At 53.1% G+C, this 27,864-nt stretch overlaps 1 protein-coding gene across 1 annotated transcript in view; it reads right to left on the bottom strand.

The window, feature by feature from the left end:
- The window catches only part of ZFYVE28 (zinc finger FYVE-type containing 28), a 114,726-nt gene that overhangs the window by 67,701 nt on the left and 19,161 nt on the right, over positions 1 to 27,864 (bottom strand).

Raw genomic sequence — 27,864 nt, 5'->3', positions numbered from 1 at the left:
AACCAGTGTTGTCCAAAATGATGTTTTATAAGAACCTTGTTATGCAGCGCTGACCATGGACTGCCCTGAGGCAAGCCCAGGCTTCTGCAGCTTCCCAGGTGGTCTGCTAAATTAGTACCCTGAAAGCTTTAGACTCTGGGACCAGTTTAGACATCCAGTAAGTCAGTTCCCTGCACCTGCTATCTCACCGAGCGGTGCTCCTCCCAGCTGACTTGGTCTCATTTGTAGTGAAATCCACAGCCAGCTCCGAGGGGGCGGCTTCCCCACCGCCGGCCACTCTGGAGAGCAGCCCAGCAACGGCTCAGGAGAAAACCCTCTGACTGCAGAGGGTCCCTGCCCGTGGGGCACAGCGAGGGGCCCCTTTATAATTCTGCTCTAGTCTCATCTGGAGACGGATCCCCATCATGGGAGGAAGTTCTCCGGAGTATCAAGCCCCCAGCCCTGGGAGGAGGCTGGATTGGCCCTGTGAGAATGAGGTGTCCCCTATCGGGCTGGACACCCCCCTTCCAGGGGAGCACCTGGGCTCGGGGCCCTGCAACACCCCAGGTGACCACACTTGCCTTGGCTGCAGTATTTGCAGACACAATGCCTGGAGGTAACTGAGCGTCTAGCGAAGGGTTTTCAGAAGGAGAGTGAATTCTCAGATAAAACTCTCAATCAAGTGCTGTATAATGACACGCCAAGAACACTGATTGCAAGAAATTTAACTGCAGCAGCTGCAGTGGGTCATAAAGAAGCTCTTCCGTAACTGCAGAGGAAAAGAGCCCAGGGTGGCAACAGACCTCGAGGGGGAGTGTCACCGCAGCACCAAACGGAACAAACGGTATCTGACAGTCGGGTTTTCACACTGCAGGAGATCTTGTCTTTGAATTTCAATAGGCTGAAGATTCTTTAAAAAGAATTTTATTTTTAAGACTATTACATAGTAAACCTGTTAGGATGCCAATCAATTCTGTTCCCATTCTGCTAACAGCCACAGGACACTGTCCCAGGAGCCCTGGGCCTTTGGGGTGCCACTGGCCATGCCCCATTGCGGGGACAAGTCCTGGGCTTGGCCCGGCCTGGCTGACAACAGCCCAGGAAACAGCCGAGGGGAGGTCGCAATCTTCTCAGCTTCTAGGACGGATGGAAATCCGCTCGTGGGAAGTGGAAATTTAAATTGCTTATTGTGAATTATTCGTCTCCTTCAAAAAGGATTTGAGTGACTTAATCAGAACGCATGTGAACTGAACTTATTTGTTTAATCAGAGGAGCAATCAAAAGGCCCGAACAGGGGTCCCGGGTTCCGGGCCACGTTGATTACTGCAGGTGGTCACCCTGATCTCTGCTTTGCCGACCCAGGCTGGGGCCCATGAGGGTCCCCCCCACTCCTGGGCACATCACCCCACCGGGCTGGGACGAAGTGGGCTGGCAGAGGCCATTCCTGCCTGGGTCCCAGGAACACGCTGGTTGGGGAGGAACATGGAATCCCAAGGGATGTCCCGAGGGGAGGACCTAAGAGATCGGACGTCACTGGAAGCCACCATGAGGGAGGCCCCTGGTGAGCAGGAGGGGGTGATGCACAGTTCCAGACCCCTGAGGGACCCAAGGACTTAGAAACCCAGCGTGGCTGCTGCCACCTCGGGCCCAGACCCTCTGGCCGCACCTCACCCGGGGCCACCTGGGTGGTGCTGCTCTGTGGACGGGCGGCTCCAACAGGTGGGGACAAGCCCAGCCACCACCCTGTCCCCAGAGAGTGTAATCCTGGCTTCTAGAAACACTTTTATTGAGATGTGACTTACATCCCATAACATCCTCCTGGTTAAAGTATGCAGTGCAGAGGGTTTACTATATTCACAGAGTCTGCACCGTCACCAGGATCTAACTTTAGAACCTTTTCATTGCCCCAAAAAGAAGCCTCACACCCATTTCCAGTCATCCCTCCACCAGCTCCTAATCTACCATCTCTATGGATTTGCCTGTTTTGGATAATTCAAGTAAATGGAATCATACAAGATGTGACCTTTCATGTCTGGCTTCTTTCACATAGCGTGTTTTCAAGGTTAATCCATGTAGTAGCATGTGTCAGTACTTCATTCCTTTTTATAGCTGAATAATATTCCACCATGTGGATGGACTGCATTTTGTTGATCCATTCATCAGTTGGTGGGTATTTGTTTCTACCTTGGTTATTATGAATAATGCTGCTATGAACAGGTTTTTGTGTGGATATGTTTTCTCTTGGGCATAAACCTAGAAGTGGAATTCCTGGTCATGTGGTAACTGTGTTAAACTTTTCAAGGAACTGATTGTTTTCCAAAGTGGCTGCACCATTTAACAATCATATAACAGCAAAGTTGCCATATACAAAATTAATATACAGAAGCCTATTGCATTTCTATACACTAACAAACAAGGAACTATCAGAAAGAGAAACTAAGAAAACGATCCTATTTACAATCACATCAAAAAGAATAAAATAACTAGGAATAAATTTAACTAAGAAGGTAAAAGACGTGTACTCAGAAATCTATAAGACACTGATGAAAGAAACCGAAGATGACACAAACAGATGGAAAGATATACCGTGTTCATACACTGAAAGAATTAATACTGTTAAAGTGACCATACTACCCAAGGCAATCTACAGATTCAATGCAATCCCTATCAAAATACCAATGATATTTTTCACAGAACTAGAACAAATAATTCTAAAATTTGTATGGAAACACAAAAGACCCTGAATAGCCAAAACAATCTTGAGAAAGAAAAACAAAGCTGGAGGTATCACACTCCCTGATTTCAAACTATACTGCAAAGTTATAGTAATCAAAAAAGTATGATATTGGCACAGAAACAGGCACACAGATCAATGGAACGTAATAGAGAACCCAGAAATGAACCTACACTTATATGGGCAATAAATCTATGACAAGGGAGGCAAGAATATACAGTGGGGGAAAGACAGCCTCTTCAATAAATGGTGTTGGGAAAAACTGGATAGCTACGTGCTAAAGAGTCAAACTGGACTACTCTCTCATACCATCTACAGAAATAAATTCAAAATGGATTAAAGACTTAAATGTCAAGCCTGAAACCATAAAACTTCTAAAAGAAAACCTAGGCAGTATGCTCTTTGGCATTGGTCATAGTAATATTTTTTTGGATTTGTCTCCTCAGGCAAGGGAAAGAAAAGTAAATATAAACAAATGGGACTACATCAAACTAAAATGTGTCTGTACAGTGAAGGAAATTATTAACAAAATGAAAAGGCTACTTACTGAATGAGGGAAGGTATTTGCAAGCGATATATCTGATAAGGGGTTAATATCCAAAGTATACAAAGGACTCATACAACTCAACATCAAAAAACAAACAACTCAGAAAATGGGCAGAGGATCTGAATAGACATTTTTCCAAAGAAGACATACAGATGGCCAACAGGCACATGAAAAGATGCTCAACATCACTAATCATCAGGGAAATGCAAATCAAAACCTCAATGAGATATCACCTCACACCTGTCAGAATGGCCATCATCTAAAAGAACACAAATAACAAGAGTTGGCGAGGGTGTGGAGAAAAGGGAACCTTTGTGCCCTGTTGGTGGGAATGAAAATTGGTGCAGCCACTGTGGAGAACAGTATGGAGGTTCCTCAAAAACTTAGGAATAAAACTACCATATGATGCAGCAATCCCACCTCTGGGTATTTATCTGAAGAATATGCAAACACTAATCTAAAAAGATATCTGCACCTCCGTGTTCATCACATCATTATTTACAACAGCCAAGATATGGAACCAACCTAAGAGCCCATCCATAGATGAATGATAAAGAAGATGTGGTACATATACACAATGGAATATTACTCAGCCATAAAAAAGAATGAAATCTTGCCATTTGAGACAACATGGATGGGCCTAGAGGGTAAATGCTTTGTGAAGTAAGTCAGACAGAGAAAGACAAATACTGTATGATTTCACTTATATGTGGGATCTAAAAAAACAGAACAAATGGACAAACATAACAAAACAGAAACAGAGTTATAGATACAGAAAACAAATAGGTGGTTTCCAGAGGGGAGGGGGATGAGGGGAGGATAGAAATAGGTGAGGGAGATTAAGAGGGACAAACTTTCAGTTGCAAAATAAATGAGCCACGGGTATGAAATGTACAGTGTGGGGAATATAGCCAATAACTGTGATATCTTTGTATGGCGACAGATCATAACTAGACTTATCCTGGTGATCATTTTGAAATATCAGATCACTATGTTGTGTAACAGGAACTAACACAGTGTTGTAGGTCAATTATACTTCAGAAACAAACCAACAAACTCATAGAAAAAAAGATCAGATTTGTGGTTACAGAAGCGGGACAGTGTGGGGAGGGGGACTTGGAAGAAGGGGGTCAAAAGGTACAAGCTTCCCGTTGTAAGATAAAGAAGTACTAGGGATGTGATGTACAACATGATAAATATAGTTAACACTGCTGTGTGTTATATATGAAAGTTAAGAAAGTCCTAAGAATTCTCATCACAGGGAAAAAATTCCGTCTCTTTCTTTAATGTTGTATCTATGAGAAGATGGATGTTCACTAAACTTACTGTGATAACCATTTCGTGACGTATGTAAGTCAACTCCTCATGCTGCACACCTTAAACTCATGCAGTGCTGCGTGTCAATTACATCTCAATAAAACTGATCATGTAACAGCAGCGTTGAAGGTCCGATTTCTCCATGTCCTCCCCACCACTTGCCGTCTGGCTTTCTGATTCTAGCCGTCCCGGTGGGTGTGAAGTGCTGTGTCATTGGACTTGCGTTTCCCTGGTGACCGGCGCCGTGAAGCATCCTTCCGTGTGCTGCCATCCGTCTATCTGTAAGTCTCCTTTGCCCCCACCATCTTTCCACACGCGAGTGAAGTTGCCGAGGCGCTCTGGGGTCTGACCAGATCTACTCTTCCACAGCCCCGTAGACGAACGCACGGTCTACACTGGGCCTTCTGTCTGGAGGGACGAGGTCGCCATACGACCTCACCAAAGCCGTGGGCAGGTGTGGACTGTGCGGTGCGGCAGCTTCGCCAGGATCAGGACCCAACTTGCTGTACAGAGAGTCCTTGGGACAAGGCGAAGGGGCTCCCCATCACCTGCACTGGGACCCCAGAGGTGTTCCCTACTCACCTGTAGCAGGTGGGATAGGTGGCCCTCAAAAGTCCACCCGGAACCTGTGAATGTGACCTTCTTTGGAAAACGGGTCTTTGCCGACGGAAAGAAGGTAAGGGTCTTGCCATGAGACCCTCCTGGATTGCCCGCGTGGCCCCACCTCCTATGACAAGTGTCCTTACAAGGGAAGGGGACGTACACACAGAGGAGAGGCCACGGGAGAAACGGGCAGAGATCCGAGGGACGCGTCTACAGGCCAAGGAACGCCTGGAGCCCCCAGAACCTGGAGGAGACAAGGGCCAGACTCTCTCTCAGAGCTTCCAGAAGAAACCAGCCCTGCCAACACCTCGCTTTCAGACTGTGGCCTCCTGAGCTGTGAAAGAATACATTCCTGTTGTTCTCAGCCGCCTACTGTGTGGCCACAGGAGCCACGAGAAAGGAACGCACCCTCCCCGCCCCCCACCCTGACTACCAGGTGCACCACAGCACAAGCAGGCAGGAGAGGGGACCACCGTGCCCCGGTTGTTTTGGGGGGCCTGGGAAGTCCCTCTTCTTTTTCCAGCTTCAGTCCACTGGAATGTGTGTGAACGTGCCCTGGGCAGCAGCTCCGCCCAAGGCCCTACGGACACACGGAGGTGAAAATGACCACAATCCTGGGTCCTCCAGAGCTTGCCCAGATGCCCCAGGCCGCAGACAGGGAGTCAGGTTCACGCGCCCTGGGTCACACGAGGGGGCCGCGGGTTTCCCCACTCGCCTCCTGTGCCTCCGAGAACAAGCCTCACCCCACGTTCTGGACACTCTCTTCCCACAAGCCTTCCGTCAATGCAGGGGACACGCCTGCAGGACAGACGCGGTCCCGGACCCGAAAGCTGCTGGCCGAGTCCCGAGGGATGCGGGAGGGGCCTGGTGAACGGCTCGCCCAGAGGGAGGGCATGATCCGGACCCTGCCTCTGTTCGTCACGGTGGTGCTGCCGTGGGCCCCGCGTGGTGTGCCTGCCCAGGGCACCGGCCCGCTTCCCTTGGCGGCTGTCCCCCTGCCCCGCCCTTGACTCCGATGGCCTCCCTCTGACGGCCCCACGGAAGCAGGATGGGCACCGTGCCCTGGCCTGTGTCCGTGCAGGGCTGGTGTCGGTACTGCCGACCTTTCTGTGTGATGCGGAGGGTTCCAGATGGTTCCACAAGAGGACACGGTGCCCACTCTCCACCAAAGTGCTGCACAGGAAAGGCGACGGGGTCTTGACGTGGAACACAACACGGGGGAAGTGTTCGCAACACGGATTTGGAGTCTGGGTCTTCGTGTTCAAACCTGTTAGGTTTGGGATCCCGCTCCTTATGGGAGAAGCAGGGGGGGCGACTTGGAGCAGAGAGAAGGGGGAGGGGCCTGGGCTGGGGTGTTGAGTGGGGAAAAGGGAGTGGGGAATGGGGTGATGGCAGGGAGAGGGCAGAGGGGCCCTTGGACCCGTGGGCCCAGCCGGCTCCAGGCCGTCCAGGCCGCTCGCAGATTCGCCGGGGCCCACACCGAGCTCCCTTGGCAAATTCTCCTTTTTATTGTGCTTGCTGCTGAGTTTATCAAATAAAACTTAGAAGCACTTGACTCACAGGTTGCTATTCACTAAAGGCAGGGATCAGAGACAATGAGCTCTCACCGTTCTTTAAAAATAGCCATCCTAACAGAACACCTGTTCTCACCAATGTGCTGTTTCCCCAGAGGATAAAAATTATCTGCAATATAGTCCAGCAAGAGGCTGTATTTGGTTTTTATGCATTTTTAGAGGAAAAAATACAGACGGATGTTCTGACATATGGCAGAAGAGAAACAGCTGGGTGTCTGCTCAGAGGAAAACAAGGACAGGGTCTGCAGCGAAATAATTCAGATGCAAGTTCTCAGGTCAGGGCCAAACCACACACACACACAAAATAAAAAGACTCCCTTCAGCAATAGTGAACAAATAATTGAAACTCTTCACGTGAATCCGCAACAGTGGCAAAAGCTGAACAGCCCGTGGGCTCCCGCTGTGGACGCCCCACCCCCGCCGTGTGCCCGCACCCGACTCCCTCGAGGTGGGGAGAGGCAGGAGCCTGGGGGGCTCATGCAGACAGGCTGGCCCACCCGCCCGTCAGCGGCCACCTCCTGAAGGTTTGGGCTGAAGTGGGGGCCCGGGCAGGGCAGGTCCTAAGCGCTGGGCCATCTGGGAGGCAGGCAGGGTACAGCATCCGGGACAAGCCCTCAGCCTGTGTCCACAAGGGGCCACCTGAGGGCTCAGGTGAGAAGGTGGCCCAAGTCGGGGAGGAAGGGCAAACAGGGCCATCCAGACCAGAACGGTTACCGAAAGAAGAGTCCTTTTCTCCTTGGATGCTTGGAATGTTCTTCCTCAAGGGCACAGACTTAGTGTCACAAGGCGCTGTTTCCTCTTCTTATTACCTGGTTACATCCTCCCAACGGTGTGAATGCTGCACTTTGGGTTCCCGTGTTTAAAACCAGCCTACAGTCAGTGCCACCCAAGTGGGCGTTTGGGTATAGAGAGGGATGGTCTAGGCTGTTACCGTGCCTGGGGATGCCACAGAATGGAGAGTCCAGAAATAAACCCACACATACACGGCCAATTGATTTTTGACAAGAGTACCAAAGAAATGCGATGGAGAACAAGAATCCTTTCAACAAAAAGTGCTGGAAAAATTGGACAGCCATGTGCAAAAGAATGATCCTCAAACCTTACTGATCACACACACAACCATCAACCCCCAAAGAGAAAAATCTTAGTGACCTTGGGCTGGGCAAAGTTTTCTTAAATGGTTCACAAAGAGCATGAACTATTCAAACAAACAAACAAACAAATAAATAAATAAACTGGACTTCACCAACATTCAAAAGTTTGCTCTGTTAAGAAAATGAAAAGTCAAGCCACAGACTTGGAGACAATATTTGTCAAACATGTCTATTTCAGAGGACTTACACCTGAGATACAGGAGAACTGTTACACCTCAGTCAGAAGACAACTGGATTTTAAAATGGGCAAAAGATTTGAACAGACACAACTAAAGAAGACCTACACGAGAAGATGCTCAACACGTGGTCACCAGGCAAGTGCAAATTCAGGCCACAGTGACCTACCACCTCACACCCGCCAGGATGGCTAAAGTTTAGAACCCGACCATACCAAGTGCTGACAAGGGTGCAGAGCAACTAGAACCTTGTACAGCTGGTAGCGATGCTAAGTGGTCCAACCTTTGGAAAACAGTTTGGCAGTTTTCTCAAAAAGTTAAATATTCACCGACCACATGAACCAGCCGTTCTACACCCAGTTGTCCCAAGAGAAGTGAAAGCCCCGTCCACACAGAGACTTGTGCACGAATGTTCGGAGCAGCTTTATTTGTAACAGTCAGAACCTGGGAACAACCCACACGTCCGTTACATGCGATGGACAAATAAGCTGCAGTCCGTCCACACAGTGGAACACACCTCAGCAATAAAAGGGAGCGAGCTACTGACACCCTACAATATGGGTGAGTCTCAAAATATTTAGGTTGACTGGAAGCCAGACCCAGATAGACTGATTCCATTTATACACAATTCTGGAAAATGCAATCTATACCTAATGACAGAATACAGATCGGGGGTTGCCTGGGGACAGAGGTGACAGGCCAGTGCACCATCTCAGTGAGGGGCTGGGGGTCCAGCCTGGGGTCAGCGAGAATGCCCAGGGGCAGAGTTGGGGTGAACCCAGGAGGCCCAGGGAGAGGACGTGACAATGTGGCCAGAGGTCACCCACCCACTGCCCCTGTGCTCTTGCCACGCCTCTGCCGGGGACGCCCCCAGCTCTGGGAGGAAGAGGGCCAACCCCTGTGGCAGTTATGCCCGGAACGCCCCTGGGGGTGCGCTGGCAGGTCCCTGCCCGTGGCCCAAGCCCACCGCGGGCCGACCACCAAGGCACAGGGGGCAGGACTGGCCAGGGAGACAGGCAGCTGTCACCGCCTCTCAGGGCCCACGTGGAAGTGGGGTGAGGCTGCACTCGAGCTGCTGATGGTCACTCGGGAAGGCCGTGCCAGGAGGCTGGTCCTCGACCCAACAGCCGTCAGCCCCTGCCCGTCCCCCAGAGGTGCGGAGCCAGGAGCCAGGCCTGCTCAGTGACAGGGCCACAGGTGGGGCTGCCGGGCCACCGGCTGAGGATGTCCTGGCATGGTCCAGAGCAGGAGGCTGTCCAGGGCTGGGCAGCCGCACGGGAACCCAGCAGACCACAGACCCCAGCCCACAGCCCACTGGGGCAGGGGGACAGCAGGGTACAAAACCACACATGAGGGCTTCCCTGGTGGCGCAGTGGTTGAGAATCTGCCTGCCAATGCAGGGGACACGGGTTCGAGCCCTGGTCTGGGAGGATCCCACATGCCGCGGAGCAACTAGGCCCGTGAGCCACAACTACTGAGCCTGCGCATCTGGAGCCTGTGCTCCGCAACATGAGAGGCCGCGATAGTGAGAGGCCCGCGCACCGTGATGAAGAGTGGCCCCCACTCGCCGCAACTAGAGAAAGTCCTCGCACAGAAACGAAGACCCAACACAGCCAAAAATAAATAAATAAATTAATTAATTAAAAAAAAAAAAGTCCCCATTCCTCTACCTTTAAAAAAAAAAACCACACATGACCCTTTGGTCACCTGCAGCAGAAGCCTGGGGGGGGCCTAAGGAGGAAGGGGGGGGCTCTGAGGTGAGGCCTGTCCTTGGGGGGACTCTGCCTATGCAGAGAAGGAAGCCCAGGAAAAAGGCCATGTGTCCTGTCAGAACAGGACGCGACCGTTTAGTTTGCTGTCGCGTGTTCTCGTGACCAAGAGGAACCAAAAGAGCCCTCCAAAGCACAGAGATCTCAGACTGGGAAGGACAGCCTTGATGGTGTGTCTGGTTATAACAAGAGCTGGCAAAAAGCAAAAGGAAACAAATGGGACCTAATTAAACTTAAAAGCTTTTGCACAGCAAAGGAAACCGGCAACAAAATGAAAAGACAAACTACTCAATGGGAGAAAATATTTGCAAATGACATGACAGATAAGGGGTTAATATACAAAATATATAAACAGCTCATACAACTCAACACCAAAAAAACAAACAACCCAATCAAAAAATGGGCGGAAGACCTGAATAGACATTTTTCCAAAGAGGAAATGCAGATGGCCAAGAGGCACGTGAAAAGATGCTCAACATCACTAACCATCAGGGAAATGCAAATCAAAACCACAATGAAATATCACCTCACACCTGTCAGAAAGACTATCACCAAAAAGAACACAAATAACAAATGCTGGAGAGGGTGTGGAGAAAAGGGAACCCTCGTACACTGTTGGTGGGAGTGTAAATTGGTACAATCACTGTGGAAAACAGTATGGAAGGTCCTCAGAAAACTAAAGATAGAACTATCCTATGATCCAGCAGTTCCACTCCTGGGTATATATCCAAAGAAAATGAAAACACACTAATTTGAAAAGATACATGCACCCCAATGTTCATAGCAGCATTATTTGCCATAGCCAAGATTTGGAAGCAACCATCGACAGAGGAATAGATAAAGAAGATGTGAAATAGATATAAAATGGAATATTATTCAGCCACAAAAAAGAATGAAATCTTGCCATTTGCAGCAACATGGACGGACTTGCAGGGTATTATGCTAAGTGAAATGAGTCAGACAGAGAAAGACAAATACTGCATGATATCGCTTATACGTGGAATCAAAAAAATAAAAACTAGTGAATATAACAAAAAAGAAGCAGACTCACAGATACAGAGAACAAACTAGTGGTCACCAGGGGGGAGAGGGAAGTGGGGAGGGGCAAGATAAGGGTAGGGGATTAAGAGGCACAAACTATTATGTACAAAATAAGCTACAAGGATATATTGTACATCACAGGGAATACAGCCAATATTTTATAATAACTATAAATGGAGTATAACCTAGAAAACATGTGAATCACTGTGTTGTGCCCCCGTAACTTATATAATATTGTACACCAACTATACTTCAATTAAAAAGAAGAAGAAGCAGGGCTGGCACAGGAAGGCCCACTGCCCTGTGACCTCCTCTCGTGCCCACGCGGCTGCCCCTCCCCAAGCAAACCCGAGTGCGCTGCCCACTCAGCACCCCCCGCCCCTCCCTCAGCCACCCTCCTGTCATCACTCGGCGGACACCACCCGCCTGCTCTGGCTGGAGCCGACGCTGGTCCCCTTTCCTCCCCCACCCCTGCCTGCAGCCCCGGGCTCACTCCCCACGCTGGGCCCACCTTCCGTTCCTCAGCCTCCAGGCCTCTGCCCTCACGTCCCCGACCCCCAGGCCCACTCCTCCATTCAGGGCTCTGCCCGAAGGTCGCCCATCCCAGGCTTCCCTGGCCCCCCGAATGCAGCATCAAGCCTCACCTCTGGGCCAACACTCAGGGCTCCCCCCAGGTTAGTGCCTCCCCCAGACAAGCCCCCCAACAGAGACCGGAGGCTCTGGCTAGGGCAGCTGATGGGTGGCAGCATTCTCCGATTACCAAAAGGTGAAGTAGAACTAAAAACTGAGCTACCGTGTGATCCTGCAATCCCACTCCTGGGCATAAATCTGGAGAAAAACATGGTTTGAAAGGATACATGCACCCCTGTGTTCACTGCAGCACTGTTTACAATAGCCAAGACATGGAAGCAACCTAAACGTCCATCGACAGAGGAATGGATAAAGAAGATGTGGTACATATATACAATGGAATATTACTCAGCCATTAAAAAGAGTGAAATAATGCCATCTGCAGCAACATGGATGGACCTAGAGATTGTTATACTGAGTGAAGTAAGTCAGACAGAGAAAGAGAAATTTTCATATGCGGAATCTAAAAAGAAATGATACAAGTGAACTTATTTACAAAACAGAAACAGACTCACAGACTTAGAGAAGGAACTTACCGTTATGGGGGGGCAGGGGGTAAGGGATAGTTAGGGAGTTTGGGATTAACATGTACACACTGCTATATTTAAACTGGATAACCAACAAATAGCACAGGGAACTCTGCTCAATGTTATGTAACAACTAAATGGGAAAAGAATTTGAAAGAGAATAGATACATGTATATATATTACTGAATCACTTTGCTGTACACCTGAAACTAACACAACATTGTTAGTCAAGTATGCTCCAATATAAAATAAAAATTTAAAAAAAAAAAAAGTAGAGCTTCCCTGGTGGCGCAGTGGTTAAGAATCTGCCTGCTAATGCAGGGAACACAGGTTCAAGCCCTGGTCCGGGAAGATCCCACATGCCATGGAACAACTAAGCCTGTGCGCTGCAACTACTGAGCCTGTGCTCTAGAGCCCATGAGCCACAACTACTGAGCCTGCGCGCCTGGAGCCCGTGCTCCCAACAAGAGAAGCCACGGCAATGAGAGGCCCGCGCACCGCGATGAAGAGTAGCCCCCGCTTGCCGCAACTAGAGAAAGCCCGCGCACAGCAACGAAGACCCAACGCAGCCAAAAATAATAATTAAATTAAATTTAAAAAAAAAAAAAAGGTGAACTAGAAAATTCCACTTAAACTCAGGCTCCAACCTTCTAAGGAATGACATGCCTTGATAGAGTGTATTAAACCCAAAATGATTTTTTTAAATAAATTTATTTATTTATTTTTATTTTTGGCTGTTGGGTCTTCATTGCTGCACACGGGCTTCTCTCTAGTTGTGGTAAGCGGGGGCTACTCTTCATTGTGGTGTGTGGGCTTCTCACTGCAGTGGCTTCTCTTATTGCAGAGCACGGGCTCTAGGCGCGTGGGCTTCAGTAGCTGTGGCACGTGGGCTCAGTAGTTGTGGTGCACGGGCTTAGTTGCTCTGCGTCATGTGGGATCTTCCGGGACCAGGGCTCGAACCCGTGTCCCCTGCATTGGCAGGCGGATTCTCAACCACTGCACCACCAGGGAAGCCCACAAAATGATTTTTAAATATTATTTTTGATTGTAAAAAGTACAGAAGCTCTGAAATATATAAAGAGGAAAATAAATACCTCCTGGAACTGAACATAATTAATTCTTCATCACCCCAGACCCCGAGCAGAGGTTCTCAAACCCACGCAGTGGTAAATGCAAATGCATATGTCTTGGCAGAAATTCACGTTCCTGGGGCTTCCCCGGTGGCGCAGTGGTTAGGACTCTGTGCTCCCAATGCAGGGGGCCCAGGTTCGATCCCTGGTCAGGGAACTAGATCCCACATGCATGTCGCAATTTAAAAAGTTCGCGTGCCACAACTAAGAAGGCGGTGATCCGCAACTAAAGGAGCCCGTGAGCCGCAACTGAGGAGCCCGCCTGCTGCAACTAAGGAGCCCACATACCGCAACTAAGACCCGGTGCAACCAAATAAATTAATTAATTAAATTTTTTTAAAATTTATTTTTACTTTATTTATTTTATTTTTGGCTGCGTTGGGTCTTCGTTGCTGCGTGCAGGCTTTTCTCTGGTTGCGGCGAGCGGGACTACTCTTCTTTGCGCTGCGCGAGCTTCTCATTGCGGTGAATTAAATATTTTTTAAAAACAGAAAGAAATTCATGTTCCTGACAGAACCCCTCAAAAACACTGATGTATTCGATTCATCCTAAAGACTGGCAGCGATTCTAACAAGGCTGTGATGGGCCCCTCCTGCCCACAGGTCGTCAAGAGCGAAGGCAGTGTTTTCACCCTACAGTTACAATATATACAGTCACATGTAGCCCATCTTGTTCGTAGTTCAGCCCCTTCAGTTTAGAAAAGGCCACAGGGATAACCGGAGTGCAATTACACAGAAAGAGCCAGAACTGATGCAAAGATCTGTCAAAAAAGAAAAGCCTTCTAATTTTTTAGGAGCTGAGAGCTGATAAGACAGGAACAGACATCTGTCAGAAACCTATGTTTTAAAGTAACTCTTTGTATGCTCAGGAGGAAAGACGCCCAAAGTATCTATGCACAGGCCTGAAATGTAAATATACCCACATACACCCAGACGGCAGACGCAGCGGCTGCACTCACATCCCGGCAGGCACTTGACCCCCTTTCTGTCAAGGGTCTCGGGAACAGTCGGGAGCGGACGGCCACGTGCACCGAACACGTGGGGCTCTGAAGCGTCTGCTGAGCCGGACAGGCTTCAGGTGGGAGGGTGGCCGAGGACGGGGCCCAACTCTTCCCACGGGAGATTCTGGGCTTCCAGAACGGAATTCTCCTCGAGAACCTTTGTCTTTCTCTATTGCTTATGAAAACGCTAATTCAAACGACATGAACATGAGTTCAGACGACCAGTATTCATCCACAAAGCGCGTCTGCCGGGTGGCCTCACCCCGGCACCGCCGTCCACGCCAGGCCCCTGGCACGCGGCCCCTGCCCTCGCTGCCGCGGTGGCAAAGCATGAGGAGGGGTTTGTCCCGGCCTTTTTCCAAAGCCTCCAGGAAGGCGGCTTTCTCTTCTCATCCCCAAGCACTGATTTTACAGGAAAATGTTAGAATCAAGTCGTTCCTACTCATTTCAAGCAGCTTGGCATCAGACAGAGGGTTAAGTTCCAACAAGGCCCGGTCACCCTGGCTGACCTTGAGGGAGCACCCCAGGGCCACCTCCCAAGGGACCCGCCTGACTCTCCCCCGAGCTGGAGAGCCAATGCCCAACCCCCGTGCCCCAGACGAAGTCACGGCTTGGAGGTCGTGTGGAGCGAATCCCCCCGTGGGCTGAGATGCCACCCCAGGCGGGGCACTGCGGCCGCCGCAACACTAGACCTTCAGATCTGCCTGGAAATCCACGAGGTGTGAGTAACGCCTGTGCCCCCAGCACCTGCTGTCACAGGCCGAGGCCAGCACGTCCCCAGGCTCAACGGCAGCCCACGGACAGCCCGGACCCCTCCCTCTGGTCCTGCCGTCCGGGCTCCCCGTCCACGGCGACAGCCACCGCCCCAGGGGCTGGCGACCCTCTGGAAAGGGGCGGTCGGAATTGAGAGGTTTCAGCGCGAAAAACACTCTGACGTCAAAGCCTGTGGCGTGAAGGTACTGGGTCCCGTAGTCTGCATGTTGATTATATGCTGAAAGCATAATATTTTAAATCTAGCTGATTAAATACAACATATTATTACAGTTAATCTCTCCTGTTTTTTTTAAAGATTTTTTTTTGATGTGGACCATTTTTAAAGTTTTTATTGAAGTTGTTACAATATTGCTTCTGTTGTTTATGTTTTGGTTCTTGGCAGGGAGGCACACGGGATCCCAGCTCCCACCCTGGGGATCCCAGCTCCCCCGCCAGGGATCAAACCCACACCCCCTGCATTGGAAGGTGAAGTCCCAACCACTGGACTGCCAGGGAAGTCCTGTTTCTTTTTTAACGTGGATACTAGAAAATTTACAATTCATACGTGCTCGTGCCCGGGGTTCACACTGCTTCTAGAGCTTTACTGTCACCTCTGTTTTAGACACACATGTTCTCAGACCATCAACACCTGATGACACTTGTCAACACTTTGCCAGTTTCCATCCTCGTGGCTGCTTCTGCTGTCCCTTCCGCTGAGGGAAAGAACCCTGAGTTCTCTTTTCCTCTTGCCGACACACATCCGATGATGGTTAAAGTCTTATAAGGAGGCACAGAAGGTCCACAGAAGGTGAAACCCACCCTTCGCAGGAGTTCATCGGCATGGAAGCCGGGCTGCGGTCACCGTCTCTGCACTGAGGCTCTTCTTCCCTATGTCCTGTGGCACTTGGGGTCGTTGAGACAGTCCGCCCGACTTTCCCTGTCTCTGGAGCTACACTGTCTTTTCTCTTAACTTCTAAGGTTTCCTCTCTACCTCGATGTTCTGCAGTTTTCCCACACATCTCAGTTGGATCTATTTTTCTTTATCCCACCTGGAACTCACAGTCTAGGACTGAGGTCTGAGGACTGTGGCCTCTCTTCATTTGGGGGAAATCCTCAGCTATGACTTCTTCAAATACTGTTTCCACCTTCCTTTCTCCCCCTTCCTGTCCCGATTCCTCTGAGACACTCCCTGGAGCCTCTCTGTTCAGAAGCTCCATCTCTCCATGTCCACCTCAGGGCAGCCGCCGACCCCCGGGCCCGTGGATGTCCTCGGGAGGCCCCACCCGCGATCCTCTGTGCTCTCCCCAGGACTGACTGCTGCACGGGTCTCTGCCCAGCTGATGTCAAGGTCCAAGAAGGCCGGACCGCCCCTGTCTCAGGGCCGGGCACGTGGCAGGAGCTCAGGAAACGTTTGCTGAACGAGCAGGTCCAGCCAAGACCCGGCAAAGCTCCCACGGCCCCTCCCCACCCCTGCTCCATCCCTTCACTCAGCCCTGCATCCTGGGACCAGCCAGACAACTGCCTTTTGGAGCCGCAGACTCTACACCCAGCCTTTCAGTCCCTCAAGAGCGCCATCAATCCCGATTAGTCAACAAGCTGAACCAAATCAGATCGCCGGGTCCACCTGCCCCTGCCCACCCCATCCTGGGCCCCCACGAGGGCGGGAGCCGGTGCAGGGGTGCTCTGAGCAGAGGGCTTTTCCTCCGGGGGCAGGTGACGTCCTGGTGAGCCCCTGGGAAGACGGCCAGCCCACCTGCCCCACGTGCTTGGCAAGATCTGGCCCAGGTGGGGAGGCTGCTGAGCTGTCCCACAAGGACAAGGGGCCGGATGAGGGCTGGCCACATGCACAGAGAGCATCCCAGGGTGGCTGAGACCCAGAAATGCACTGCCCCGCTGAAGATCTACGCGGAGAGTGGGCAGCTGTGCAGGTGGGGGGAGAATTCCAGGGAGAGGCAGGGCCCTCAAAGATCATGGAAGAGCCACAATGGGACTACAGTTTCCTCGCCTACCAAATAAAGATAACCTCAGAACCCCAGGTTCTGTCCAGACAGGAGGAGCTATGAGGGGCAGGTGCCCCCCATCCCAGGGCCTCAAACTTGAAGATCTCTCCTCTCAAGAGAATCAGGAAAAACCAAGCCGACAGCTAAAACTGCAGCTACAGTTTATGAGAGTCCAGAGGTTGGGACTGCCAGCACAGTGTAACTGTTGACATTTAGCAATAAAATGAGCCCATCACTCCTGGCCTCCAAACAGCTCTGACTTGACTGCCCCTGGTCGGCAGACAGACAGAGCACTGCGCCAGAAATGGCTCCTCTGCCTTCCTAAATTCACATTTCCACCCCACTTCCTCGTGTGATGTATCCTCAGGGACTATATTTTTATGCTTCGAAGTCTTTTATTGATCACCCATCAATATTTATTTATTTATTTATTTATACAATTTATTTTATTTTTGGCTGCATCAGGTCTTCGTTGCTGCGCGCAGGCTTTCTCTAGTTGCGGCGAGCGTGGGCTACTTTTCGTTGTGGTACACGGGCTTCTCATTGCGGTGGCTTCTCTTGCTGTGGAGCGCGGGCTCTAGGTGCATGGGCTTCAGCAGCTGTGGCACTCGGGCTCAGTAGTTATGGCTTGCGGGCTCTAGAGCGCAGGCTCAGTAGTTGTGGCGCACGGGCTTAGTTGCTCCGCGGCATGTGGGATCTTCCCGGACCAGGACTCGAACCCGTGTCCCCTGAATTGGCAGGCAGATTCTTAACCACTGCACCACCAGGGAAGCTCCACCCATCAATATTTTAATATTTGATCTCAATTGTTCGATATTATATGAATTGGATTTAAAACTTTTCAAAGAATCTCCTGTGCCTGCAAGGCTCTGAGTGTTACAAGTTTCTTCCAGACGGAGTCATCATTGTGATGAGTATTAGCACACAACTGAGAAAACAACATAAACGTGAGACAAAGCCTGGTGAACGATCGTTTCACGGTAAAGTTGTATTAGAAATGCTTTTTTTTTTTTTTTTTTTGCCTGTGCCATGTGTCTTGCAGGATCTTAGCTCCCTGACCAGGGCTCAAACCCGGGTCCCCTGCAGTGGAAGCAGCCGAATTGAGCTTCCAACCTCACCACTAACGGGCTTTCCAAGGGAAGGCTGTGCCGGCGTTTCGTCCTCGGGAACAAAGCTGCACTGAACAACCTGGCATGTGTCCGCCCACACGGGCACAAGAGTACGTTCTGATACAGAGTTCTGAGACAAAAGGGGATGCATTTTAACTGTTCCAAACGTGGGGTTTGCAGGGCTGAGCAGGGCCCGTCTCCCCAGGGCAGGTAGCCCTGGTGTTGGCGCTTGTGTCAGGCAGGGTCCCGTGAGAACCTGGAACAGAGGGGCTTTGGTGCAGGGAACTAGAGGGAGTGACAGAGCTGAGAAGTCAGAGGGAACCGGCCGCTGGCCAGGCTGGAGGGACAGCTCAGGGGGCGGGGGGTGGGGGGGCGGTCACTAGAGGAAGCCGGGGGAGGGGATGGGGGCTGGAGCGGTGGCAGGAACCACAGCAGCGTCGGCCGGAGGTGGAACCCAGACAGGGGCACATGTACCCTCCCCACCAGCCAGAGCCTCCCGCTGGCTGAAGCCGGGTGGAAGCCCATCAACCCGGGAGCCTGAGAAACACAGTTGATACGGGTCAGCGTCCCCACCCAGACGCACAGCTGGGCAGGGGGAGGGCTGAGAAGGGGTCAGAGGACACGGCCCGGGACCCACACAGTCACCGACAGGCGAAAGGCTTCTGTGACTCTGTGATCCCCCGAGTGTTGGTGAGGTTGACCTGCTCCCCGTCGCCACCGTGTACTACCTGCCTGTTTGTGTCTATGATAGAGGCTACACTTGCCCCATAACCTTTCTTCCACTCTTCTTCCTGGGGGAGCAAAGCCCTCCCATCTTCAGAGGCTCACATGGTGCCCTGGAAGAAACACAGCATTTCCCACCTTGAGATGTAGGCTCTGGCCAATGGGTTATAAGCAGGGAGAGCAAGCCTGCCTTCCTCTCTCCTCCTCCCTGTAGGCTGGAGTGCAGATGTGATGGCTGGCCCTCAGCAGTCATCGTGGTTCAGGAAATGTAAGCCACAGACTGAGGATGGCAGAGCCGGGCCACCACGTGGGCCTCACCGCCCGACTGCCCCTGGGTTACTTTCCAGTTTCCATCATGTGCCACTCACACCAACCCTAATGGGTGCTGTGTCCCTTGTCCATGTCTCCCTGGAGCAATTCTCTTCCTCTAAGTGATTTGTGGTAAGATTTTGTTTTTGTTTTGTTTTGTTGTTTTATCATTCAGTATGCATTTTATTGTGTTAAAACACATACAACAAAATTTACCATCTTAACCATTTTAAGTGTACAGTTCAGTGGTATGAAGTACATTCACGTTTTGTGCAGTGATCACCACCGTCCATCCATCCCCGTAACTCTTTTCATCCTGTAAAATGGAAACTCTATACCTATTAAACAGTTAACTCCCCATTCCCCCGCCCCTCAGCCTCCTGCAACCACCAGTCTACTTTCTGTCTCTATGAATTTAACTAACTACCTTGTATCAGTGGAATCATACAGAATTTGTCTTTTCATGACTGGCTCATTTCACTCAGCCTAATAATACCTTCGAGGTTCATCCATGTTGTAGCAGGTGTCAGAATTTCCTTCCTTTTAAGTCTGAATAATGTTCCATCACGTGGATGGACCACATTCATCCATCAACGGACACCCAGGTTGCTTCCACGTCTTCGCTGTTGGTGAACATGGATCTACACATGTCTCTTTAAGACCCTGCTTTCAATTCCTTAGAATATATGCCAGAAATCAAATTGCTGGATCATATGGTAGCTCTATTTTTAGTTTTGTAAGGAACCTCCCTACTGTCTTCCACAGAGGCTGCACCATTTTACGTTCCCACCCACAGTGCACGGGGCTCTGCTTTCTCCGCATCCTTGCCAGCACTTGTTGTCTTCTGTTTTTTGATAGCGGCCGTCCCCGTGGGTGGGAGGTGCTGTGATATAGCTTTTGTATGTTACCAAAGCCAACAAGCTGCCTGCCATATCATCACCAACACTCCCCTCTTTGGCACCCGTCTTTTGACTCGATGGTAGTCTTCTCCACGGGGAAATGTTTTAGTTCTTAAGTTGCTGAATCTCACTTCTGCAGCCGCCTCTGCCTCCTGCCCCTAATGCCACACCTTCCAAGGCCTTCCTTATTGCAGGATACAGACACACCTGTCTACACTCCGCATCTTTATGGTTTCTTTCATACAGTAAAATGTTTAACCTTCCTAGAATTTATTTTCCTTTAAGGCGCTGGCAGGGACCCGTCTCACCTTCCCAAGCAGCCCCCAGAGTCCAGTCTCGTCTCAACAGAAACTGTGGGGACCACGAGCCAGAGGGAGCTTCAGAGTCTTGGAACAGACACAGCAGAGCTGAGGCCACCAGCCATCCCCTGGGACCTGCGGCACAGAGCCGGGGGGCTGGACAGCTACCGGCAACCGGGCAGAGGAAGAACCAAGCCAGGATGAAGCAGCAGCAGCCCAGCATCTGTACATCCTTGCTGGGGGTGGGGCTCACCTCCCTGAAGGCTCCCCACAGCGCTGTACCCTACCCTCAGCATACCCCTCCCCTCCCCCTCTACCCCCAGTGCTGCCCCCAGGTCTTTCCCGGGTCTTCCTGGCTTGGCCTCCTCCGGGTCTGCCCCTCAGCCCCCCTTTCTGCTCTCCCCTCCTCCCGTCCCCATGGTTCCTCCCCCTCTGCCCCCTGAGTCATTCCCCCTCCCCCTCCCCTTCCCCCTCCCCCTCCCCTCCCCTTCCCCCTCCCCCTTTGGGTCCAACCCCCCCTGGGATGAGCCCTTCTCTGGCCCCCCCTCTACTTGCCCCCTGGGTCTACCCCAGGCCCACTGGGGAGGGGTCTGCTAGCATCCTGAGAGCACCCGTCAGGGTCTTGGTCAGGGTAGGCCGGCCATCCTCAAAGAACCCCACACAGCAAAGCACCGGGGCCAGGACCCCCGCCTTGGGCTGACAGTTCCCACATCTGCTACAATAGGAACGGCTCTGTGAGTGTCCCTCATGACAGGCTGTCATGTCGGGGCCACCTGGCTCCCCACTCACCTCGGCCTCAGAGCTGCCCAGGAACAGAACTGGGGCGTTGGCGTCAGCAGAATCGACGTGCCCACGGGAGAGAGGCCCCTTGGACACCCACCGGCCGGACGCAGCTCTGCTTCAGTGTGAGCTGATGGCCGCGAGGCCGCCCCGGGCACAGCAAGGATGGGAGCCCTGAAGGACACGGCGCCCACTGACCCGCCTGGGGGCCCCCGTCCTCACTGCAGGCCTCCCATGATTCATCTGACAGCGCTGCTCCCGTAAATTCCCTCCGAAGCCTGAGCATAAATTTAAGACGTCAAGACACATGTAAACTGGCAATTACGGCCATATTAGACATGGATCCCACCGGGAGAGGCAAATTAAAGGCTTTCAAAACGTCCATTTCCCAATTAGCTTCTCAAGGTCACTCCTAGTAACACTGACCCCAAGCACAGTCACCCCCCGGGAATCAATCCTAGAGGCAAAGGAAGAGCCAGGGACTCGCCTGCCCGCGGACAGCTCCCACATCTGCTCGGACCTCCTTCCCGGCCCCCACGACGTCGCCGCAGCGGAACAGAAGAGGCGGGAGGGGCAGCCTGGAGCACCCCCGGGAGGCGGCACGCCGAAGCCGGCCCTCTGCTCACGGGACCATTGGAGTTTATTGAGAGGAAGGCTTTGGAGGAAGGAACACGCTTAGGAAACCAAACGCCGCTGCTGCTGAGACGTGCCTGGATGTCGAGGCATTGCAGTGAAGGTCTCAGGGCTCGGCTTCCCGGGGGGCCAACCCAGGGGAGCCCAGACGCCCCCCCCCACCCTGCCCGGCCAGAGGATTCACCCCGGTGGGAGCAGGGAGCTTAGGGTTTTCAATTTGAAACTTAGGAAAGGGACTTATCCTGGGAAAATATGCGCTGAGAACAAAGGAAGTGGCCACAGAGCGAGGAGCCGGGACAGGCAGGCCCCAGGCCCCCTCGGGGAGCTGTGCTGCTTCCCTTTCTACAGTCTCGCTCTTGCAGGGAGGAACTGGGAGCCCACGAATCCCTCCTTGGGGATCCCCATTATCTCCCGCCACCAGCACTGTCCCCTCCCGCAGAGCATGGCTCCCGCCCCCCACAGTCCCAGTGGCCAGAGCCAGCCCCCGCTCTCACCCACGCCCAGCCAGGCCATCCGGCCAGGGGCTGCCCACACACCTACCAGAGGGCGTTCTGGCCTCCACGGCTCTGGAGCACCCAGGGTGCCCTGGGTCTCAGGCCAGGCTGCCAGGCCAGCATCGCGCAGTGTGTGGCCAGCCCGCCCGAGGCCACCTGTGCTGTGTGCCTGCAGACTCACTGCCTGACCTTTCCCTGGCCTCGGCGTCCAGCCCCACGGGGAGCCTCAGCCCGCTAGATTCCCGCGGTCTCCCACGACCCAGAAGAAGCTGCAGGCTGCTCCCTGCAACACTCACAGGGGACGCTGGGCACCGGCAGCCCTGGCGCAGACACACCTCCCCCACCTGGATCCTCCATCTTTCCCAGGGTGTGACTGCAGCTGGGAGCCCCCTCAGGGCACCTCTGTTCTGCAGGGGACCCCAGCAACTGAACCAGAGTGACAAAGCAGCCAGAGTCCACACGGAGAGGTGGCACTGAGACACCGCCATTGAGCACGGCAGGCCACGCACTGGGGCACCCAGCCCCTCTGCCCCTCCAGCCTCAGATGTGCACCCTGCCGTGCACAGCAGACGCCCCCTCTCCCCGCCCCACAGTGGTGTTGTAATGGGCTGAATGGTGGCCCCCCAGACTGGTCCACCCGGAACCTACAAATGTGACCTTATTGGCAAAAGGGTCCTTGCAGCTGTAATTAGGTTAAGGATCCAGTGATGATTTCCTGCATTATCAGGCCCCCGGGGGGGCCCTAAATCCAGTGACAAGTGTCCCTAGAGAGGCAGCAGAGGAGGCCACGCGGTGACAGAGGCAGAGGTTGGCGCAATGCAGCCATGAGCTCAGGAGGGCCGCAGCCGCCCAGGAGCTTAGGAGAGAGGCCTGCCTCTCCCTGGGGGCTGGTCTCCTCAGGAGCTCAGGTCCCCTGTGGCCCCAGTGTTAGTCTTCTGGGCGGCAAACAAGTTAGCCCAAGCTTAGCAGCTCAGAACCACAGCCCCCAGCTGTGTGATCAAGACATCCAGCCCAGCAAGGCGCTCTACCCAGGGGCTCTCCAGGCTGGAACCCCGACGTCGGCCTGGCTAAGCCTCTGCCTTGGGAAGAGTAGGCGCCCCGGCTCCTCAGGGTCTGGCACATCCAGACCCCGTATCCTTGCTGACTGCCTCTCCGCTCCTGGGCGCCCACATCCTTGGCATGCGGCCCCGGCCCCTCCATCACGGAGGCGGCCACAGCGCGTGGAACCCCCATCTGAGTCCTTGTCCTGCCACCAGCCAGAGAAAGTCCTACTTCGAGGGCTGCCGAGACCAGCCCAGGCCTGCCCGGATACCCCCCTGCCTTGAGGTCCATGAGCCACACTCACAGCCATACACACGATCGAGGCCGTGAAACCCACCATATCCTGGGGGTCTGGGACCGGGAAGCTTAGGGGGCCATTCTTCGAACCAGGCTACCAACCCCCTGTGACTCAGCTCTCCAGCCAAGAAAAGTCCTGGCTGCAGGTTCTCAGTCTCTACGCTGCTGGGCTGGGCACCTGACAGCGTAGGTTTATCCGCCTCCCAGCCGTAGTCCTCCCGCTGAACTCCTGCCCCTGCGGTGGGCAGGGCTCCATCCTGCTCCGTAAGCACCACCCCCCCTCCTCTCTCCACAGCCCTGAACACGATGCCAGCCTGCAGCGTCCGGAGGACACGAAGCTGAGGCACAGAGGGGCCAGGGCCAGGTCACAGGGCAGCACGTGATGCAGCGGGCCCCAGCGCCCAGCGCCGTGCGCCTTCACCGTCTTAAATATGCTGCTAGCGATGAGTCATCACAAAGCCGAATGTAATCCCTGAAAGCAGCTCCGTGCGCACCTTCCACGGCAGCTCCCCAGCAGACGGGTGTCTGCGGGGGCAGGAGTGCAGAGGGGAGGGGGGGTGGGCACAGGGTCTCCCTGGGATGACGGCAAGGTTCCAGAATGAGACAGAGGTGGTGGCTGCACGACACTGGGAAGGAACGAAATGCCACTGAATCGTTCGCTTTAAAATGGGTGCTTTTGGGCTTCCCTGGTGACACAGTGGTTGAGAATCTGCCTGCCAATGCAGGGGACACGGGTTCGAGCCCTGGTCTGGGAAGATCCCACATGCCGCGGAGCAACTAGGCCCGTGAGCCACAATTACTGAGCCTGCGCGTCTGGAGCCTGTGCTCCACAACAAGAGAGGCCGCGATAGTGAGAGGCCCGCGCACCGCGATGAAGAGTGGCCCCCGCTCGCCGCAACTGGAGAAAGCCCTCGCACAGAAACGAAGACCCAACACAGCCAAAAATAAACCGATAAATACATAAATGAATAAAATTAAAAAAAAAAAAATGGGTGCTTTTATGTTACCTGTATTTCACCCTAATTTAGAAAAAAAAAAAAAAAAAAAAGGACCGCCTTGAGGGAAAAAAGCAGCACCTCGGCACAGTGCATCCTAGGGAGAAGCCCTCACCCGCAGCCAGGCTGGCCTGGCACCCCACGCGCCAACTCGAACGCTGCAGCCCTCTAGCTTCCCCCCTAAGTAACCAGGACCCAGCGACTGCTTTCTGGCCAGACCTAGAATCTAATGCCTAAGTATCTCCTACACTGGAAACAAACGACCGTTAAAAATGGCTGAAATGTATAAAATAGGCAGGACTCTCAAAAAAAGTGCATTAAGTTCATATTATTTTTTTTCTTCATCAGGCTTATCGTGTGTGTAATTTGGGCAAGAGGTTGTTCAAAGCAGGGTTTACAAGCCAGTCTGGATAGATTTATCCTTTCCGGTGAATGAAAGTAAATTAGGGCTGCTAAGAGGACTACACAGGGCGTCTTACTGACCCTTCACCTTACAGGGTCACTTAAATACAACTCCATTTTACCGCACACAATGCATCCTTTATAGCCTTTCTTCCCTTCTCTTAATTCCTCACGTAACTCAAAGCAAACGTTATCAAAGGGAACATCATGCTCTCCTAATTCCTCCGTCACCCTCCCACCCCCTCCTCCCTACCCGCCGCTGAGCCAACACCGCGGAGAAGACTTTGGCCATGAGTGTAATGAGAACCGCCTGGCACACACCTCAGCCGTGAGGAATTTCCAGAAATGCAGCGAAGAATCGACCCTGCTGTTCCCAGAAAAGGCTTTATCCCTCTCCAGATCCAGGCAAAACAGATGGGGTCTTTTGCTCCTATCCTGGAAGGAAGCAAAATTGCAAAGCTTGCCCTGAAAGGACCAAAGTCTGCGTCCTTCCCGCCGCCAAAGGCGTCTTCCCGACCACAGGAGTGGATGGGTTCTCGCTCACAGAGTCCGGGGGGACCGCGCAGCTCCGGAGGCTGAGGGCGGGCACTCACATTTCACAGCCCTGCTGCAGAAACGGGCCCCTGGTTCACCTTGTCCTCTGCACCCAGAACACGCCCTCCCCTCGTTGGCACAGACCATCTGACCAAGCCCGCGCTGTCCCACACAGAATGCTACTGGCAACGCTACGCGACACTCCTGGGCTGGGATTCTCCAGAAGGAGGCAAGCCACAGGCCACACAGGCCCCAGAGATGGGCTATTTCTCAACTACGCACGAAAGGTAAGCAGCGCAGTAGTTACTTTGAATCGTGCAGGAGGCACCCAGGAGCCCGACGCCCGACGTGCAGGTAGAACCCCGCCGGTTCCGCAGCCCATCGCCCCGCCTCCCCACAAAGCTACCTGCACCCAGCTGCTGACTCACAGGGCCCCTTTAACACAGCTTGTTGTTGCCGTATGTTGTCCTAAAATGTATTTTTGGTTGTTCTTAACTCTATGAAAAGGACGTCACGCGTATGTGATATTTGGGGACTGGCTTTTGATTTGTCACATCCTGTGCGCTCTGCCCTTCCGCGGACGGTCCCGCCACGGCCCCGCGTGCAGAGTCGGCCCCCAGGTCCTCAGCCACACGGATTCCTCTGGGTTCCGCTTGGTAAGCAGAGTGCCCCGGCCGGGTGGGCGCAGCCCCGGGACGCAGGGGTCGGTGTCCGGCAGCTGCTCTAACCAGTCCACAAACTCAGTGGCTTAGAACAACACAGCGTAGCATCTTACAGATAATTCTGGAGGGCAGCATCCCAGCTTGGGGCTCAGTGGGCTAAAATCAAGGGGTCAGAAGGGCTGTTCCTTCTGACCCTTCAGAAGGGTCTAGGAGAGAATGTCTCCTTGCCTTTTCCAGCTTCTAGAGACCCCGCTTTCTCTGTGGCATTTCTGGGTCGCCCCAATTCACGCCCAGCAGCCGAGTCTCAGATCCCAGGACCACCTTGTCCAACCCCCAGGGCGGAGGATGGCTTCGCGGGGCAGCTGAATGGGGCGAGGTGGTATCTCGCTGTGGACGTAACTTACGGCCCCAGGACCCATCGGTGCTGAGCTTCCCCTCACAGAGTGGTTGACCGCCTGAGCAGGTCAGACCTGCGCGCAGGTCACGGGGCTCCAGCTGGTGCACCTGGGGTCCTCAGCGTACCAACACCGTCTTTCTAACGAAGGCGAGTCTTTCCAGCCCGCGGTCCACACGCAGAGGGGCCCGGTGTCTGGACGGTGGCACACGGGATCTGCAGTCATGGGGACAGTCACACGTTGGGTGTCCCGGCTCTGACATCATCCGAGGTGCCAGCAGGCGGGCACTGGTCAATGAAGATTGGGAATCTCTTCTGCGCCAAGGGCAAGGCCAGCCTCCTGAACTCTCTGACCTTCCCATTCAAAATCCAACCTCATCCAGCTGGAGAAGGGCCCACCTTCTCTCCTAGAAATGGAATGAAACAACGTGGGTACAGCGGAGGCCCCTGGTGTGAAGCCCCTTTTGTACAAGGGCTGAAGAGACGTGTATCCAAGGGAATCATTCACCCCACTAATCAGCCTGAAATGTCGCAGCTCCCGTGTTCCCAATCCCGGCAGAGTCACGCCAGCCTCTTGCCCTCAGAGACCCATCACAGTTACTTTCGCAGAGTGAACGATAAGTCACACACTCCCCGGAAAGAGCTACAGCTCAGGCTCGCTGCTTCCTTTCGTCTAGATTTTAGAAGACTAAGAAGAGAGGAATTCAGACAATACACTTAACACTTCATGGAAACTACTTTATTGCTTATTTTCCAAGAGCAGATGACAACGCAAAAAACGCAAAAGGCAGCCTTTCTCTTAACCGCTTGATCTACTCTTGGGCTGAGCAGCCTCGCCTCCCAGGCCCCCGGCGGGACTGGCCCAGGGGGCATTCACACCCAAGCCCAGAGCTCCATCGTGGTGGCCCCTGGCACTGCGCTGGACGCCTTGTCCTGGACTCAGGGGCAGGAAGCAGGGCCTTCCTGAGGTTCATCCCCTACCCCGGCTCTTCCACAGCCAAGGCCACCGAGAACGCCAGGCCAGACCCAATGCCACAGTGCTGTCCCCTCGAGGGACCACACACATCACATCATGGTCAGTGGTGCGGGGAACAGGTAGCAGGACACGGGAAAGGTGTGCAGCAGGGAGGGCAGGGGCCCCTTAGATGAGAGCCGGTGACACCCTGTGTGTGTGTGGGGGGGGGCGTCCAGTGCACTGCAGGATGCTGAGTGGCACCCCCGGCTGCCACCCACGGGAGGCCAGCAGAACGTCCCCCTCCCAGTTGTGACAATCAGAAATGTTTCCAAACATCACCAAATGTCCCCTAAGAGTCAAAATCACCCCCGGCTGAGAACCACCGGATTAGACAGAAAACAGGC

This window comes from Balaenoptera musculus, chromosome 5, assembly GCF_009873245.2.
Source record: "Balaenoptera musculus isolate JJ_BM4_2016_0621 chromosome 5, mBalMus1.pri.v3, whole genome shotgun sequence".
NCBI lineage: Eukaryota > Metazoa > Chordata > Mammalia > Artiodactyla > Balaenopteridae > Balaenoptera > Balaenoptera musculus.
This window is presented reverse-complemented; position numbering and strand designations above follow the sequence as displayed.